This window comes from Suncus etruscus, chromosome 7 (genome assembly GCF_024139225.1).
Source record: "Suncus etruscus isolate mSunEtr1 chromosome 7, mSunEtr1.pri.cur, whole genome shotgun sequence".
Taxonomy (NCBI): Eukaryota; Metazoa; Chordata; class Mammalia; order Eulipotyphla; family Soricidae; genus Suncus; species Suncus etruscus.
In genome coordinates, this window is record NC_064854.1 from 100,237,834 (window position 1) to 100,256,174 (window position 18,341).

The 18,341-nt window shown below is 42.6% G+C and overlaps 1 protein-coding gene across 1 annotated transcript in view; it reads right to left on the minus strand.

Moving 5' to 3' along the window:
* Positions 1–18,341, minus strand: part of GPR27 (G protein-coupled receptor 27) — a 481,267-nt gene that overhangs the window by 45,218 nt on the left and 417,708 nt on the right. The window lies entirely within an intron of this gene.

The window sequence follows — 18,341 nt, forward strand, 5'->3', positions numbered from 1 at the left end:
AGTGTCTGGGGATGAGGAGTAGGATGCCCCAAAGCACCTACTAGCCATACTACCAGATAGAGGCTCTCCTCCCCTGCAGTGACATGAGAGAAAGAGGGGAACAGTGCTGCCCTGCTGTCTCTGCCCACATGGGCCACAGAATGTAGCTGTGACTTCACACAGGGGTTCCAGGAGGCAGTCCTCTCTCGGATCCCAAAACTCAAAGCTGAGAATTTTATAAAGGCTCCCTAGTAGTAGTTTCTGAGGGTCACCATACCTTTTCTGATTCCTTGCTCCCTCTTGCACCCTATTACTGACTCACTAAAGAGTGGCTGAAAACTGAAAGAACCTGGCTCGACTTAATGGCATACTTCTCAAAGCTCCCAAGCTGAAATCTCATTCTGAGCAATCCATCAGCTCCCCCAAACCCCACCTTCTTCAACTCTCTTTCTTCTCACATCTGTCTGAGCCCTTTAGAGTCTGCTCACTTTGCAATCTATTTTTTCTGGATCAGTGGCTGCCCTCCTCCTTCTTGACTTTGCTTTTTGATGTGTGTGTGTGTGTGTGTGTGTGTGTGTGTGTGTGTGTGTGTGTATGTGTGTGTGTGTGCTCACATGTAAGCAAATCATTTCCATCAAGCTCTGCAATACTTTCTTCACCAGCACTGGTTTTCTACAGGCCTTTCATGAGTATAGAAATCTCTGAAATGGGTTTTGAGTGCCTATTTCAGGAGTAAGATCTGTTTGTCCTCTTTCTTCCTCTTTTCCTGCCAGACACCCCTTATTCTCCCCAGAGAAACAAAGGTCTTGTCTGGAAGAAGGAGATGATTTACAAAGAATAAGAAAAAAGAGAAAAGAATAGCTCACTTGCATTACTTTTTCTTTCTCCAGTGATTCCAACAAGTGAGAGACAGGAAAAATAGATTGAATTTTCCAGGGCATGTAGGATCCTAAGTTTAACCCAACCCCTGAGCACACAGTTCTCCAGAAACCCTGAAATCCTCTGTGAGTATGTTCATAGGGCACATTTCAACAGAGAGGCAACTCTGTGTCAAGGAACTGGGTGCTGTAGAGGAAAGATATAATTCCTGGCTTTGCAATGAGTTATGTCAGCTTTGCCACATGATCCTTGGCACTTGCAGTTTCTTCTGCCAGAAAAGGTCATCCCTTAGCAGCCATTGTCACTGCCATGTTCCTCTTCCTTCCTTCCTTCCTTCCTTCCTTCCTTCCTTCCTTCCTTCCTTCCTTCCTTCCTTCCTTCCTTCCTTCCTTCCCTCCTTCCTTCCTTCCCTCTTTCCTTCCCTCCTTCCTTCCCTTCTTCCTTTCTTTCCTCCTTTCCTCCCTCCCTCCTTCCTTCCTTCCTTCCTGCCTGCCTTCCTTCCCTCTTTCCTTCCCTCTTTCCTTCCCTCCTTCCTTCCCTTCTTCCTTCCTTTCCTCTTTTCCTCCCTCCCTCCTTCCTTTTTCCTTCCTTCCTTCCCTCTTTCCTTCCCTCCTTCCTTCCTTCCTTTCCTCCTTCCCTCCCTCCTTTCTTCCTTCCTTTCTTTCTTCCCCCTCTTCCATTCTTCCTTCCTTCCCTCCTTCCTTCTTTCCTTTCTTCCTTCCTTCTTTCCTCCCTCCTACCCCCTCCCTCCCTCTCTTCCTTCCTTTTTCCCTCCCTCCCGCCCGCTACTCCCTCCCTTCCTTTCTCCCTCCCACCCTTCATCCCTTCCTCCTATCCCCCATCTCTCCTATCCCTTCCTCATCCCTCCCTCCTTCTCTTCCTCCCCCCTCCCCTTACTCTTCTTCTCTCCCTCCTACCCTCCGTCTCTCCTTCCATCCCTCCCTCATCCTCCCTCCTTCTCTTCCTCCCTCCCTCCCTCTTACTCTTCTTCCCTCCCTCCTACCCTTTCACCCTCCCTTCCTCCCTTTCTCCCTCCCTTCTACTCTTCCTCCCTTCCTCCTACTCTTCCTCCTTCCCTTTAACCCTCCCTTCCTCTCTTCCTCCCTCCCTCCTTTCCTCCATCCCTCCCTCCTATCCTCCCTCCTATCCTCCCTTCCTCTCTTTCTCCCTCCTTCCCTCCATTACTCCTTCTACCCTCCCTTCTACACTCCCTTCTACACTCCCTTCATCTCTTCCTTCCTCCCTTTCTCCATCCCTCCTTTCTACCCTTCCTCCTTTCTTCTTCCCTCCCTTCCTTCCTTCTTTTCTCCCTCCCTCCCTTTCTCCCTTCTTTCCTCCCTTCCTATCTTCCTCCCTTCCTTTCTCCCTTCCTTCCTCACTCTCTTCCTCTCTTCTTTCTTTCCTCCCTCCCTTCCTTCCTCCCTCTTCTTTCTTTCCTTCCTTCTTTCTTTTTCCTTCTTTCTTTTCCTTCCTTCTTTCTTTTTCTTCCTTCTTCCTTTCTTCTTCCTTCCTTCTTTCTTTCTTTTCTTTTTCTTTCTTTCTTTCTTTCTTTCTTTCTTTCTTTCTTTCTTTCTTTCTTTCTTTCTTTCTTTCTTTCTTTCTTTCTTTCTTTCTTTCTTTCTTTCTTTCTTTCTTTCTTTCTTTCTTTCTTTCTTTCTTTCTTGCTTTCTTGCTTTCTTGCTTTCTTGCTTTCTTTCTTGCTTTCTTTCTTTCTTTCTTTCTTTCTTTCTTTTTTTTTTTTTTTTTTTTTTTTTGGTTTTTGGGCCACACCCGTTTGACGCTCAGGGGTTACTCCTGGCTATGTGCTCAGAAATCGCCCCTGGCTTGGGGGGACCATATGGGACGCCGGGGGATCGAACCGCGGTCCTTCCTTGGCTAGCGCTTGCAAGGCAGACACCTTACCTCCAGCGCCACCTACCCGGCCCCTCTTTCTTTCTTTCTTTCTTTCTTTCTTTCTTTCTTTCTTTCTTTCTTTCTTTCTTTCTTTCTTTCTTTCTTTCTTTCTTTCTTTCTTTCTTTCTTTCTTTCTTTCTTTCTTTCTTTCTTTCTTTCTTTCTTTCTTTCTTTCTTTCTTTCTTTCTTTCTTTCTTTCTTTCTTTCTTTCTTTCTTTCTTTCTTTCTTTCTTTCTTTCTTTCTTTCTTTCTTTCTTTCTTTCTTTCTTTCTTTCTTTCTCTTTCCTTCATTGCTGGCATGGAGTTTGGGGCCACACTCTGCAGTATGCAGGACTTACTCCTGGCTCTGCACTCAGGGATCGCTCCTTGCAGAAATTAGGCACCTTCCATGGTGCCATGGATCAAACCTGGTGTGGTCTCATGCACTATAGCTCTTGTCATGGTCATTGATCTTTTTCATGTACCTCTTTGGCCACCCAAATTCTTTCCTTTGTAGTCAGTCAAGTTCAGTCTGTCAGTTTCATAAGATTATGGATTTTCTTTCTCTATCTTCCTTTCATTATTTTTTTTTATTCATCTATACATCTCTCAGGGCTAAAAACAGGACCTGATACACAGTAAGTACTCGAATGCTCCTTGTTGAATGAAGGAATCATACCAAGTGCTAAAAGGTACAGGCTGAGACGAAAGACAGATAGATGAAAGGCATCAAAAACTCACAGACAGGATGATCTCACAAAGATCAGGAAGCAGAAACTTGGTTGAAAGAAGAAGGCAGGGAATGAAGGCAGTTCCTAGTTCTGGCAGGAGGGCAGACTGGTGAGCTTCTAGGCTTTTAGAAGAGGTGGGTGAAATGCAGACCTGCAAGATGGAGGAGACAAGTGGGTGACAATACCAGTGAGACTTGGATCTGCTCTCATCTTCTCACATGATTGGAAGGAAACTGTTATCCTTTTCTCTGTTTTACAGATGAGAATATCAAGGTCCTGTGAGTGCCAGTAATTTGCCCAAATCACAGACCGAATGGAGCAGAATTAGTTTAAACCCAGCTACTTTGATTTCAGAGCCTGATCTTTGCTCATCCCAGGTTGTCTCAGTAGGAGAACAGAGACCTTGGTGTCATATAAATTAGGTACCATCTCACTCCAATATGAACCTCCCTCGGCTTTATGATCCTTTACTCTGCTCCTAGACACTGCACTAGAGTCTCAGCTGCTCTTGTTGATTTAGTCATAAGAACCATACATCACCATTCTGCAAAGGCCCCCTAAACTCCCTAAGGGTTTAGCTCTATACTAACAAGATCCCTTCAGAGCTGAGTGGTTTTGGAGAAGGGGAGGGTTGGGTCACACTCAGCAGTGCTCATGGCTTACTTCTGGCTCTGTGCTCTGGGATCCCTCCTGGTTCTGTGATAAGGAATTATTTCTAGCAGCATTAAAGAGCCCCTATGTGGTACCAGGGATTGAACTGGATTACTTGCCATTTGCAAAGATGTTACTGTGTTCTCCACACTATTTCTCTGGGACATTAACTCCATCATAGGCGACATGAGGTGGGTGGTCCTCAGCCTTGGTAAACCAGTCGAAGTTCAAATATATTATAATATCAAAGAATAGGACCTAGGTATCTAGATTCTGTAAAGCTTACCCAGAGGTAAGTGCATCAAACTTGAGAGTTGATTATTCAAAAGAGGAATGGGGACCAAGGGCATCAGCATTTCTGGGACCTGATTAGGAGTACAGATCTGCTCATTTAAAAACTGTATATTAGGCAGAGATGATACAGTGGTTAGCATTTAATTTGCATGCAGTGAAACTGGGTTTGATTCCCAGAACCTAATATTATCCCCTGAACCCTGCCGGAAGTAATCCCTGAAAGCAGCATCAGGAATAAACTCTGAGAACTGCTAGGTATGGCCCCAAATTTCTCTTGTGCAACAAATCTGCATTTTAAGGAGATGGTTCCTGACCAAATAGTAATTTGAAAAGTACTGCTCTCAATCCATACTGCCATATGGTATAGGATACCAACTCTGTGTAGTTACTGAGTTATATGTGAAATTTATCTCAATTGCACAGCTACAGTTTTTTATTTTTTCCAGGTCACCCACATGCCTGGTTTGGTGTTGATTGAAGGTTATACATATGGTCACAATACTGGTTAGAACACATGAAGAGATGTTCCACATCATTAATCAATAGGGAGATGCAACATAAACAACAATGAGATATCATCTCACACCAGAGACAGACACAAATCAAAAAGAACAACCAGTGCTGGTGTGGATGTAGAGAGAAAAGAACTCTCATTCACTGCTGGTGGGAATGTTGGCTGGTCCAGAATTTATGGAAAACAATATGAACATATCTCAAAAGATTAAAAATTGAAGTTCCGGGGCTGGTGAGTTGGTGCTAGAAGTAAGGTGTTTGCCTTGCAAGCGCTAGCCAAGGAAGGACCGCGGTTCGATCCCCCAGCGTCCCATATGGTCCCCCCCAAGCCAGGGGCGATTTCTGAGCGCTTAGCCAGAAGTAACCCCTGAGCATCAAACGAGTGTGGCCCCTCAAAAAAAACAAAACAAAACAAAACAAAATTGAACTTCCATTTGATCCAGTAATACGGCACCTGGGAATATATCCTAGTTACCCAAAAACACACTGCAGAAAAGGCACCTGCACTCCAATATTCATGGCAGCACTATTCACAAAAGACAGAATCTGGAAAAACCTGAGTACCCAAGAAAAGGTAAGTAGAGAAAGAAACTATGGTACAAAGAAAGGGGAAGGGAAATGCAATAAGGACAGAGAAGAGAAGGAATCTTATAACAATAATTATTGAAAATGATTTCTCTGTCCCTTCCTCACACCTATATTTATTGCAGCACTATTCACAATAGCCAGACTCTGGAAACAACCAAGATGTCCTTCAACAGATGAGTGGCTAAAGAAACTGTGGTACATATACACAATGGAATACTATGCAGCCTCCAGGAGAGATGAAATCATGAACTTTTCCTAAACATGAATGTACATGTATAGGAATGTACATGAATCTATTATGCTGAGTGAAATAAGTCAGAGGGAGAGAGAAAGATGCAGAATAATTTCACTCATCTATGGGTTTTAAGAAAAATGAAAGACATTTTTAGCACTATCTCAGAGACAAGAGAGATGAGGGCTGGTAGGTGCAGCTCATGACATGAAGCTAACCACATAGAGTGATGAGTGCAGTTAGAGAAATAACTACACTGAGAACTATCATAACAATCTGAATGAATGAAGGAAGTAGAAAACCTGTCTCGAGTACAGGTGTGGGTGGAGTGGGGAGGAGGGAGATCTGGGAAATCGGTGGTGGGAATCTTGCACTGGTGAAGGAGGGTGTTTTTTACATGACTGTAATCATACAACTGCAATCATGTTTGTCATCACAGTGTTTAAATAAAGATAATTTAAAACAGAAGTAAACAAAGGTTAATTAAATGTTAAAAGAAAAAGAAAATTATCTCTCTGGACAAGAATTAGGTGCTGAAAAGAAGAAAAGTGATGTGCATGATACCCTTTCAGTAAGTGTTGTAAATCACAGAGCCTAAAAGGAAAAATTTGAAGAGAGAAAGAAGAAAGAAAGCAACAAAGAAACAAAGAAAAAGAAAAGTATCTGCCATAGGTGTAGAAGGGAAGGCAGGAAGGAAACTGGGGACACTGGGTACAAGAAGCATACATCAGTGAAAGGATTGGGCATTGGAATATTGTATGACTGAAAATAAACTATCAACTTCATAGCTGCATATCTCATAGTGATTCAATTGAAACATTTTTATAACATTACATATAGGCAGGAGTTCTTTGAGTTGTAATGCTCTTGCACATTCTAATCCATTGTGGTGCCCTTGCACATGCTCACTAGGGGTGGTTTTCCTGGCTGAGATATTTGCAGACATCTAACTACAGGTAATCAGAGACCACATACTTTGTTCATTGGTAGCAAATGATAGAATCACATGCTCTTTGTCTGTGGGCAGCACTGGGGAATTTCAGATCTTAGGCTTATAAAGCAGATATTTTTGTCAATGAGCTATCTCTGGTCTACAGCTGTTTTTCAAAAACTCAAGTGGCCAGTGACCATCATACTAGATAATAATATCTAGAATATTTTGTTCATTACAGAAAGTTTGTTTGTTTGTTTGGTTGGTTGGTTTTTGGGCCACACCTGGCAGTGCTCAGGAGTTACTCCTGGTTATGTGCTCAGAAATCGTTGTTGGCTTGGGGGAACATATGGGACTTGGGGATTGAACAGGTTCGTCCTGAGCCAGACGCATGCAAGGTAAATGCCCTACCGCTGTGCTATTGCTCTGGCCCCATTACAGAAAGTTCTACTGATAGCATTACTTCATTTTTGTTTTAACTTGTATTTTAGGAATCACAACCAGTGCCAAAAGGAGTAAGAAGTGCCAGAGATTAGATCCAGGGCTCCTAATGCAAAGCATGCACTACGGGACTTTAAACTATCCCCCTTAGTAGTGTTAGTACACTTTGAAAGGAAATGGTAATTGATAATGATCTATATCCTTTGAATATTCTAAGCAGACTACAATGTTATTCCTTGGGTTTGCTTTTGTTTGTTTGTTTTGAGGGAGAGGGAGAACCATCGCCCAGTGATACTCAGGGTTTACTTCTGAATGTGGTCAGGGATCACTCCTACTGTGTCTTGGGCAACTTTCTAGGGTGTAAGGAAATTAAATCTAGGTCAGTTGCGTTGTTTAGGGCAAGTGCCCTACTTGCTATATACTATCACTCCAGCTACTTACTTCCTTGGATGGGACAAAACTGAGATAAATTCAAATGGTTAATTTAGAGAAATAAATATAGATAATTTCTTCTCAATTTATGGAATAAGTAAAAAAACATAAAGTCAGACCATACCAAGTTCTGGCAAAGTGTTGTGTGTGCATGGGAGGAGATGTTTGCCGCTGAGTGGAGGAGAGAGGAGAAAATGAGAAGTGAATTCAAGTTAAAGTGCTAGGACAAACAAATAGAGGAGAGTTACTCCTATTCCTACGATTCCTATCAGCCAATCATTGAGCATTACTCCCTATAAAGGTGATTCAAAATAGCATTTTGCAGTCATATATGCTGGACCAGCAGGACTTGGTCAACTCAAAAACAGTTGCATTGACAGCAGAGGCGAGGGGTGATGATGAATTTTTCATTTAAAAGAGAGTTCAGTCTCTTTAGCAAATCCCTTCCCTTATCTATAGAAGGCAGGTAGAATTTCTGCATGTGGACATTTGGCAGTACACAGCAGGCTGCAGAGATCAGCAGGAATTGACCATATTGAGACAGACAAATGGAGAGTGATGGGCACATTCCTGCTCTGCCTTAAGACAATCCTGCCAGTGGCCAACTCTGAGGAATGATGCTTGCCTCAGGGTCACTGGTGGGCTTGCATATTCTTTGGTGTGCTCTCCTCCAAAACTACCCTGAGACAGGACTGGCAAAGGGCGAACAAACAAAATGGGAGAGTGCAGCAGCAAGGAGGAAACCTGTGCTATTAGGCACAGTTGGATGTTTTTAATTATATATGTATACATACCTATATATATTATATATTGTAATATATAATATCTTTATTATATATAGTTATGCTCAAGACTCACTTCTGTCTCTGCACTCTGAAATAACTCTTAGTAGGGTTTGGAGAAATATATGGGATGCTGGGGATCAAAGTTGGGTCAAGAGCATGCAAGGCAAACACCTTACCCACTATCTTTCTGGTTCCTGCTTGAGGTTTTTTTTTTTTTTTAAGAATTGCTATTTTTTTATTCACATTAAATTTTTTTTTTTGTTTTGGGGCCACATCCAGTGATGCTCAGGGGTCATTCCTGGCTCTGTGCTCAGAAATTGCTCGTGGCTGGGGGGACCATATGGGACACCGGAGATCAAACCCAGGTCTGTCCCGGGTCAGCCGCGTGCAAGGCAAATGCCTTACCACTGCGCTACTGCTCCAGCCCCCACATTAAAATTTTACATACGATTTATATATATTTATATGATTTATATATCAGTTAGGGTTTTGGGGATATGGAGTTCAACTCCACACTTGCCACCAATGTCAATGTCCCTTCACCATTATCCTTTGGTATCTGACATTTTAAAACAATCTCAGTGCCTCAGGCTCAACAGCTATTGTTAAGTTGTAATATTTTACACTGAGAGGGATTGTTTCATTACCATTGGTGATCATGACTAATACAGAGAAAGTTCGAGCAAGTTTCACCAGATCCTTTATGTAGTCTTAATTGTTAATTCATGTTTCCTTTCCCTTTCCTTTCTGTATTTCTTGCTGCAACAATTGAGAGTTGCAGTAACAAACAATCATGACTGCAGTGTGCCAGACATCACATGCTTTTTTTGTGTGTTTCAGGGACCACACACATGGCATGTGGGACAGTGCCAAGAACCAAACTCAGAGCCTGAGGCTTGAAAGCATGTGCTCCAACACTGACTTATCTCCAGGCCCCAATGTTTGCCTTACAGGTTCGTACAGCTCATAATGATTAAGTGGCTTTTCTGAAGGTCACACAATGGGTGAATATGTCAATCAATCATTTATTTTAAACTATTTCTTGGGAATACCAGGAACTGCCTGTCCCTGTGGAGGCTTCTGTGTTGTGTCTGTTTTGATAAAGCTTGGATTCCAGAGGGGCTGACAAGACAAAAAAAAAAAAAAAAAAAAGTGAGGCAAGCTAACAAATGAAATGATCATAAATTATGGATGATGTTATGAAGAGAAAAAAATAACAAAGCAAACCGAGTGGCTCAAGACAAAAGAACTGGGAGGGGTAGGGAAGGATAGAGCACTTGGATAAGGCAATCTGCAAAGGTTCTCAAAAAAGGAGACATCAATGCTGAGACTTGACCAGCTAGAGGTCAGAGAATGGAAGAGTTGCATAAGGAAAGAGGAGGCTGGCAGTTATTTGGCCTACATAGACTGCTTCGGAAAGCAATGCAGCTGCAGCCCTGGGTTTGGGGTAAAAATACTTGTGTCCTCACCTACTAACATGCTTGCATTCCTTTAGCTAAGGGAAAGTGCATTTTCACCTGGCCACTATTCTTTCTCTTTTATGTAGCTACCCAGTCAGATTCAGTTCTGCCAAATCCATTTCAAGATTTTGTGCTGAAGCAGAGGGAGAAAGAGGTAGCTTGTCTATGAAGAGTTGGAAATAAGGGCATCTAGGCTTCTAACACCCTGAAAGCTGGATGTGAGTGAGTCAGAGCAGAAGTTTAAGAAGGAAGAATCAAGGAAGCAGAGGCCAATATCAATGCAGCCACTAGCTCTGGCAAGAGGTGTAGAAAGGTTGCTTGGGTTGTCAATGGATCCCCTAAAATCTAGTTGGAGAACTTTTTTTTTTATAATATCTTTATTTAAGCACCATGATTACAAACATGTTTATAATTGGATTTAAGTTAAAAAAAGAGCACACACCCCTTCACCAGTGCAACCTCCCTACCATTAATGCCCCCCATCTTACTCCTCTCCCACCCCTTTATTCAAGACAGGCATTCTATTTCAGTCATCATTGTCATGATAGTTGTCAGTGTAGTTACTTCTCTAACTGCACTCACCACTCTTTGTGGTAAGCTTCATATTGTGGCCAGTCCTATTAGCCATCATCTCTGTTGTCTCTGGGTATTATTACAATAATGTCTTTTATTTTCTTTCTACTGTAGTTGTGTCTCTTGGCAGATGAGTTGCTGTTGCAACTTGATGGGAGGGACTGTGTTCATGGCACTAGTTAGTTCCAATTAGAAGAAGGAGCAGAGAGTGAAACAATCATCTAGAAAGCTGAAAAGAAAGTACAGGGTTAAGGCCCTTATCATATATAAGATCAAGTCTGGTTCATCCCTGGAACTCCTGACAGGTCCCTGAGCACCACTAGGAAAGATTTCCCACTTCTGTCCTTTCAAACAAAGAAGTAGGAGTAGTCCCTGAGCACTGCCAGGTGTGGTCCAATCAAAATCCACTCCCTCCAACTCTCAGGGGAAAATTCACTGTAAGACTTTAATTCTCCCTCCTATATGTCAATGAATGGCAGCCCCATTTGAATTTATTTCATGTTTTAGTAATCTGGGGAACACCTATATGAGATTAATAGCTACTCAGTATACCTTCATTTTACAAAACAGGAAAACTGAGGGGCTTGAGAGATAGAGGTAGGGCATTTGCCTTGCATGCAGAAGGACAGTGGTTTGAATCCCGGCATTCCATATGATCCACCCAGCCTGCCAGGAGTCATTTCTGAGCTTTGAGCCAGGAGTAACACCTGTGCACTGCTGGGTATGACCCAAAAACAAAAAAGAAAAGAAAACTGAGGCATGGGTTCTACAGATTAGAAGGTAGCACAACCACGATTTGAGCTGGGACCATTCAACTCTTACATCCTTGCTTTTTTTTTTTTTTTTTTTTTGGGGGGGTCACACTCTGCAGCGCTCAGGGGTTACTCCTTAAGTCCCTGCTCTTAAGGTGGCTTGAGCGATCTTACCTCAGTACAAATATCATCCCAGGCATCCCACCCCAATTGACCACAATATCAACAAAATGGACAATCCCCCCAAATTAAAAAAATTAAAGACAATAAAATGAAAAGGTGTGGCAATTCATTATAGAGTGCATTTAAAGGGAACTGCATAATCCTAAGCGATTTGTATCCAGTACTATATAAGCATGCTTGTGAATGAGTGTCCCATCAGTTGAATTTGTTTCCCGAAGATTCAGGCCAGTATCACCAACCACAAGGTCTCAGACTGCAGTGTGTCTGGACATGTCCTGTCACAGCACCAAAGTGTCTTGGTCCTTGAGTTTCTCCAGGGTCATCATGTTGACAATGTTCATCAAAATTAGTTTCTTTGGGCTAGTCAGTGAGGTTAGCCTTGCTCAAGCAATTGGAGCTACTCTGGGGTTACCAGGGCTATACCTGGTATCCAAGGACAACCAGTTACTGAAGCTGTTATGATGTGGGGTCAGAGGCTGTGCAGGATGGTTCCCCCATTTCTCACTGGTCTCAGATTCTGAGTCAGTAAAGGAATCCCAAAGCAGGACTGACTATATTCTTGCTGGTGAAAATGCACCGAGGCTGGTTGGGACATGATTGTTTAGCACTCTCAGAACCTCTCATGGTTGTTTGCTTGCTAGACATCTTCCTTTCCTACCAAATGTCCTGTAGGATTTCAGGGTCAACATAGGGATGGAATATCATGGTGGAACTGTAGGGAGAGGCAAGTGTAATCCTGGAGAAAAGATGTTTGCTCATGGCAGTACATTTTGGAAAAGTTTTGCCTTGAGTTACAGCGAGGAAACAGAAGAAAGGTCATCTAAACTCCTATAGAAATTTCCAAGCCCAGGTGAGATTAAGTGACTGTAGACCCCTTGTTCCTTCAGTTTCTTCAACTGACCCATTTGTCTCTGTAACAGCTCTCTTAGATAATCCTCTTGTGCTTCCTATATTATTCATGAAAATATGGCTTCAAAAAAAAAAAAAAGAAAGAAAGAAAAGAAAAGGTAAGTAATGGTCAAGGGGCCATAAAGGAAGATTTTTAAGCAGTGAGTTTGCTTAGGAAAGAAAGAGAAGTTGTATTTGTTTTCTGAGACTCATTGTATTCTAACAATAGGAAGGAACTGGGGCATGCAATAACCAAGTTGGTTTGTTGTTTGTTTGAAGTTCTAAGGATTAGGGAGATGGAGATATGTGTGAAAGTTCAGCAGTAGTGGGTTAAGTCTGGGGATTGAATCCCCCAGCAAGACTATGCCAGCGATCTCAGTTTCTTTCATGTCTTGAAACTTCAGGTTCCTTAACACTCGATGGACTTAATTCTGCTTATTTAAACTCTGTGGGGGGCTTGATATAATCAAACAAGATATGGAATGAAACATGTTCCCAAAATTCATATGGAAGTTCTAAACCCCCAAACTCCCTTTGTGGGAGATAACTGGGGTTAGATGAGGTCATGGAGGTGGTTTTAGAAGAGGAAGTGACAAAGATGGTTCTCTCCCCACAATGAGAGGACAAGGAAGAAAACTGTGCTCTTAAAGACAGAAGAGAAAATTCCCCAGAGACCAGACCAGCCAGCACTTAGAACTCAGATTTCCAACTTTCAGATATATGAGAAATCAATCTCATTGCCAGTGGTTTTCTGCCTTTTAACACTTGCACACCTACCAGTCCACAGTAGTCTATGGACTTGTGACCAAAACCCATTTGGTTAAGCCTCCCAGTCTATGTTGCTTTGTTATAATAACCTGAGTATACTAATATACAATAGATGGTAGAGATTTTGTACTGGGTTTGGCTTATTAATGCTCACTAAAGAAGAAGCACAACAATACATATATTAGTAGGCAATACTTTTAACAGGGGTCTCAAAACTCAATTTACCTGGGGGCCGCAGGAGGCAAAGTCTGAGTGAGGCAGGGCCGCATAAGGGATTTCACTTACCGAATATTCGCAATAAAAAATCACATTAGTAAGAAAAAAAAATCGCAAAAAATCGCATTAAACATTTGCATGCCCCGAACGGAACTGCTCAGGATACGGGAATGTTTAATGCGATTTTTTTCTTACTAATGAGATTTTTATTGCGATTATTCAGTAAGCGAATAATCGCGAATACTGCGATATTTGAAGGCCAGCCGCGGACCACAAAATGTTGTACGGAGGGCCGCAAACGGCCCGCAGGCCGCGAGTTTGAGACCCCTGCTTTATAAAGACGAAATTGTTAAGTGTGTGAATGACTACACAGGGCCTATAACTTTTATACAGATAATGGGACATTCGTGAGCAGAAAACAATATGAGAAAGCCATCATGCAGAGCTCAAAGGTTAGTTTGACAATGGAACATCAGGCACAATTAGAGGCAAACCATCTCTTGAACTGCTTATGAAAACTTAGGTCTTGTTGCTCAAAGCCCTTTTCCCATCTACGAGGTGTGGAAGAGTCTGAGTAAGTTCCTAGGGGATGTGCAGCTGCTGGAGAGTAGGAACCAGGTTTTCATAAAGGAGAAAGAAAAAGAATCAAGACTAGTGTGACCCTGAGTCGATGAATTTCTGTCCCTGATAGAAGTAACCTGTTTGCTGTGAATGTTCAAGCCACATTATGGTAGATGATGGATAATGTAGGTGGTGTATGAAGCTGCCAACAAAAACTGCTACACGTACGGCAGCAATTGTGGCTCAGGGTTTCTGTTTTTGTTTGGAGGGCAAACCACTATAATTAGCAAACTTGCAAAAACCCTGGCTTATAAAGTGAGTATACATAAGAACTAAAGAAACATAAATTTCCTACTTCTCCAAGTTATAGATTTCTATTCAGGGATGACTGCTTGGAACTACTGATTCAAATGACACCCACAGGATGTCAGGTAAATAGTATAAACAATGCTGGTAAAGTGATGGAGTTTCTAGGTTTCCTAAGGTGTGTGGTTGTACGGAGGATGGTGGGAATGAGCTCAGTGATTTTTTTTTTCCTATCAGGCCTTTGTAGTGAGCATTTTTCAGTGCTTGTGTTCAACATTGCTTCCCCCCTCTTTATATTTATACTTGTACTCCCACCTCATCATTCTCTGGGGAATTGCTTCACATGGTAAAATTACAGATGGCAATGGCCTCCAAATTGCCAAGCTCTATGACTTGATTTTCTGGCCCAATAGGTAGGCATAGAACTAGGCCCATACCCTAAATCCATCCCTTTAGACCTATAGCCAGGCACAGAAAGGATGTGAGCCAGAAGACCTGCCACAGCTGTCTAATTTGTACCTTGGGCAGAAAAAAAGAGAAGTTCCTCTCCTCATGGGTGCTGAAATGGATGGTGCCATTGTAGGTATGGAGTCCTTTGGGTTTGGAGAGAAAAGCTCAACTCAGCAAGAAAAGAGCAACTGAGGCTAATCAGAATAAGACACTCCAGCTTATGACTCTAGAACCCCAAGTTCAGCATTACAGGATATTTTTTATTTATTTATTTTTTTGATTTTTGGATTACACCCAGTCATGTGCAAGAGTTACTCCTGGCTCTACACTCAGGAATCACTCTTGTCAGCGCTCCAGAGGACTGTTTGGGATACAGGGGATAGAATCTGGGTTGGCCACAAACAAGGCAAGAATCCTACCCACTGTACTATCACACAGTCATCAGAGATTTTCATTTATGTAAATTAAAGGAATAACCCCTTTGACTTTACTGTTGAATTAATTTTTGTCAGTTGAAGTTAAAAGAGTGAGTAGTGGGAAAGCTGGAGTGATAATACAGCATATAGGACATTTACCTTGTGTGTAGATTTGATCTCTAGCACACATATGGTTCCCTGAGCACTGCTAGTAGTGATGTCTGGATGCAAAACCAAGAATAAGCCCTGAGCACTGCCAGTTGTGTCCCCCCAAAAAAAGAGTGAGAAGTAATGTCCATGTGACTTCCTGAACCCTCATTTCCAGAAACTAGGGTTCAGGTTTGGGGTTAAGGCACTTGGCTTGTACACAGAGGAGCCTAATTTCATCCCTTATATTGCATCTGATTCCCACTGAGTTCTGCCAGAGTGATCAAGTACAGAGCCATGAGTTGACCCTCATCATCACCAGGAGGGGACCCAAGACCTCACTCCTCCCAAGATTACCAGGGTTTTAGTTTCTCTGGAAAATCATTAAGTCTGTGCTCAAAAGCCTAGGCCAGTGTGGGAAGAAGTCCTTTGAAGCTATTGGAAGTGAAAAGGAGTACTCACATTCAGTTCAGAACACTAATGAGAGGGTGAGAGGAACTGGAGAGGGAGGAAAGGGAGAAGACTTAACCTATTTTAAGCAGCCTTCAAAAGGCCAAGCCAGATTATTTAGCAGAGAAATAGGGAGGAAAAGTCATTCTTAGTGGATTTGTTTATGGAGGGTTTGTATTGTCAGGAAATAAAAAAAAAAAAGAAAAAAGAAAAAAGAAAAAATGTGGGTGATAAGGATCTTTTCTACAAAAAGTTTCCTTTCCCAATTTCCTTTGTCTACTGCTGCTGGGTGAGCTGCATCTTATTGCCTAAACATTCCATTAAAGTGTCTTCACTGGGGCTAGTGGGAGGGCATTTGCCTTGCACACACCAACCTAGGTTTGCACACACCCATCTGGTTCCCTAAGACTACCAGGAAAATTCCCGAGTGCAGAGCCAGGAGTAACCCCTGAAGCATCACCAGATGTGACCCAGAAACTAAAAAATTAAAAAAAATAAAGCAAATAAAGTGCCTTCATTCCTCTCTGACCTTAGCAAGAGGAGGAAAGATCCCTTTAACATGGAGTACTACTGGGGCCGGAGAGATAGCATGGATATAAGGTGTTTGCCTTTCATGCAGAAGGACGGTGGTTCGAATCCCGGCATCCCATATGTCCCTGTGCCTGCCAGGGGTAATTTCTGAACCTAGAGACAGGAGTAACTCCTGAGCACTGCAGGATGTGACCCAAAAACAAAAACAAACAAACAAACAAACAAAAAAAAACCCCCAAAACCATGGAGTACTACTAGCCCCTTCCACAGATGGGCACTCATGGCATTCCCCTCACCAGGAGTGTGGGTATTGGGGAGGGATTTTTCCAAAGCATTTAATGACATACTTCCATCTTTGTTAAAAATTCAGACCCCTACTCTCTAAATAATGTTCCACCATAAGACCTACATTTCTCATTTACAACAAAGATATGTCAGAGGGTGTGGTAGATATGGGTGTTTTTCAAACTATAGCTGGTGATGATTTGAGACTTCGTATTAATCAGTCATATGAGAGCCAGGTTTTATAGTATGTGAACTCTTCCACTGGGATCTTGTAAAGGATAAGCAGATCAAAATGCCTGAAAAGGCTGGAGGGTGAGGGGTAGGGAGATAAACATCCTCCCAGCACAATTAAGCTGGGCTGCTTTTATCCTGCAGAATCAACTTTGGACCCTAATTCTGTCTCTAACAACATACATAAAAGGCTATGTTTGTAGCCTGTCTGTTGTGCTTGAGGTGGTCACTTGCTGTTCCTTTTGCCCCGTGGTGTTTTTTAATTGGAATGATTTTTATTTAGTCTGATTTCCTGAAATAGGATGCACAGTCTGAACCCTGCTGGGACTGAGCACAGAGCATAAACTGACCTGCATTCTGGGCAGTCTTTTGGGGGAAGCACCATGCTAAAGGGACCTGGGAGGTGGGGGCAGGGGAATGGCCATGCATTCAAATCATCTTGTGCATGTTTAGGAAGCAACTGTAGTTTGACAAACCTTTTCTCCCAAACCTCAAAGCCCGCATCCTGAACCAGAAGTTAGGATGCCTGCAGCAGTGGTCTCCGAGCCTCTTTTGAATGCTTACTTTCTTCCTCTTTGCAATTCCCAAAGTGAGTTGTTTCATAAGGGGACATCAGTTTCTATTAGTGTTCAGGACCCTGTGTGGGGCTTTGCCTCTTATTTATCCTGTTTTGTTGTAGTCACAGATCACAGCAAGGTAGCAAAGCATGTGAGCAGGGGCCATAACAGGCACAATCACCTAAAATTGATTTAGGTGTCAGGATGCAAGGAGCAATCACAGTTTTAATAAGGCTAATCAAACAGTTTTTCCATGGAAGCTTCACAGCACACACACACACACACACACACACACACACACACACACACACACACACCTACCTTAGCCATTATCTTGTTGTTAAGAAGTGAAAGCAAGGGAGCAGCTTAGCAGGAGCCTGATGCAGACACATCGAGTGGCCAATGCCATCAAAGATGTTAGCACTGCAGTATGTTTTTCAAAGGAAGGGTGACAAGAAGGCTGGTTGCATCTGCAAATGAGAAGACCTGATATGTCGCTGTGGGTGTGATGTTCCTCTGTCTCTAGGAGCCCTTGTTAGGTTTCTGACCCTACTTCCTTATGGTTGGCTATTTTCCTCCATTGTCATTTGGTAACTTGGCTTCTGGCTCTCATGTCAAAAGATCAGCTTTGCTGTTGAAGACTAGCACCTCCTCTTCCTTCATTTCTCTCCTCTCCTCATTTTCTTCTCACACCTCCCACAGACACCGGAACACTTTTACTTCCCCCACTCCCTCTATTTTTGTAAGCAAAAGGCTGTTGAAATTTTATACTTTGGGAAAGGGAGGAGCATTGAATGTTGCTCAGGCTGGGTTTACTGTTGGTTTTGTGTTCAGAGATCACCCCTGGCTGTGCCCAGGAACCATCTATAATGTTGAGGATTGAACTAAGATTGGCTGCATGCAAGGAACATACCTTATTCTCCTTTATCTCTTCAGCCCCAAGTCTATCAAGTTCCAAACCCCCACCCAGTGGTGCTCAGGGATTATTTCTTTTCTTTTCTTTTCTTTTCTTTTTTTTTTTTTTTTTTGTTTTTTTTGGGGTCACACTCGGCAGCGCTCAGGGGTTACTCCTGGCTCTATTAGCAGAAATCACTCCTGGCAGGCTCAGGGGACCATATGGGATGCCGGGATTTGGACCACCATCCTTCTGCATGCAAGGCAAATGCTTTACCTCCATGCTATCTCTCCTGCCCCAGGGATTATTTCTTGGCCATGCTTGGGACTTGGGTAGTAGTACTG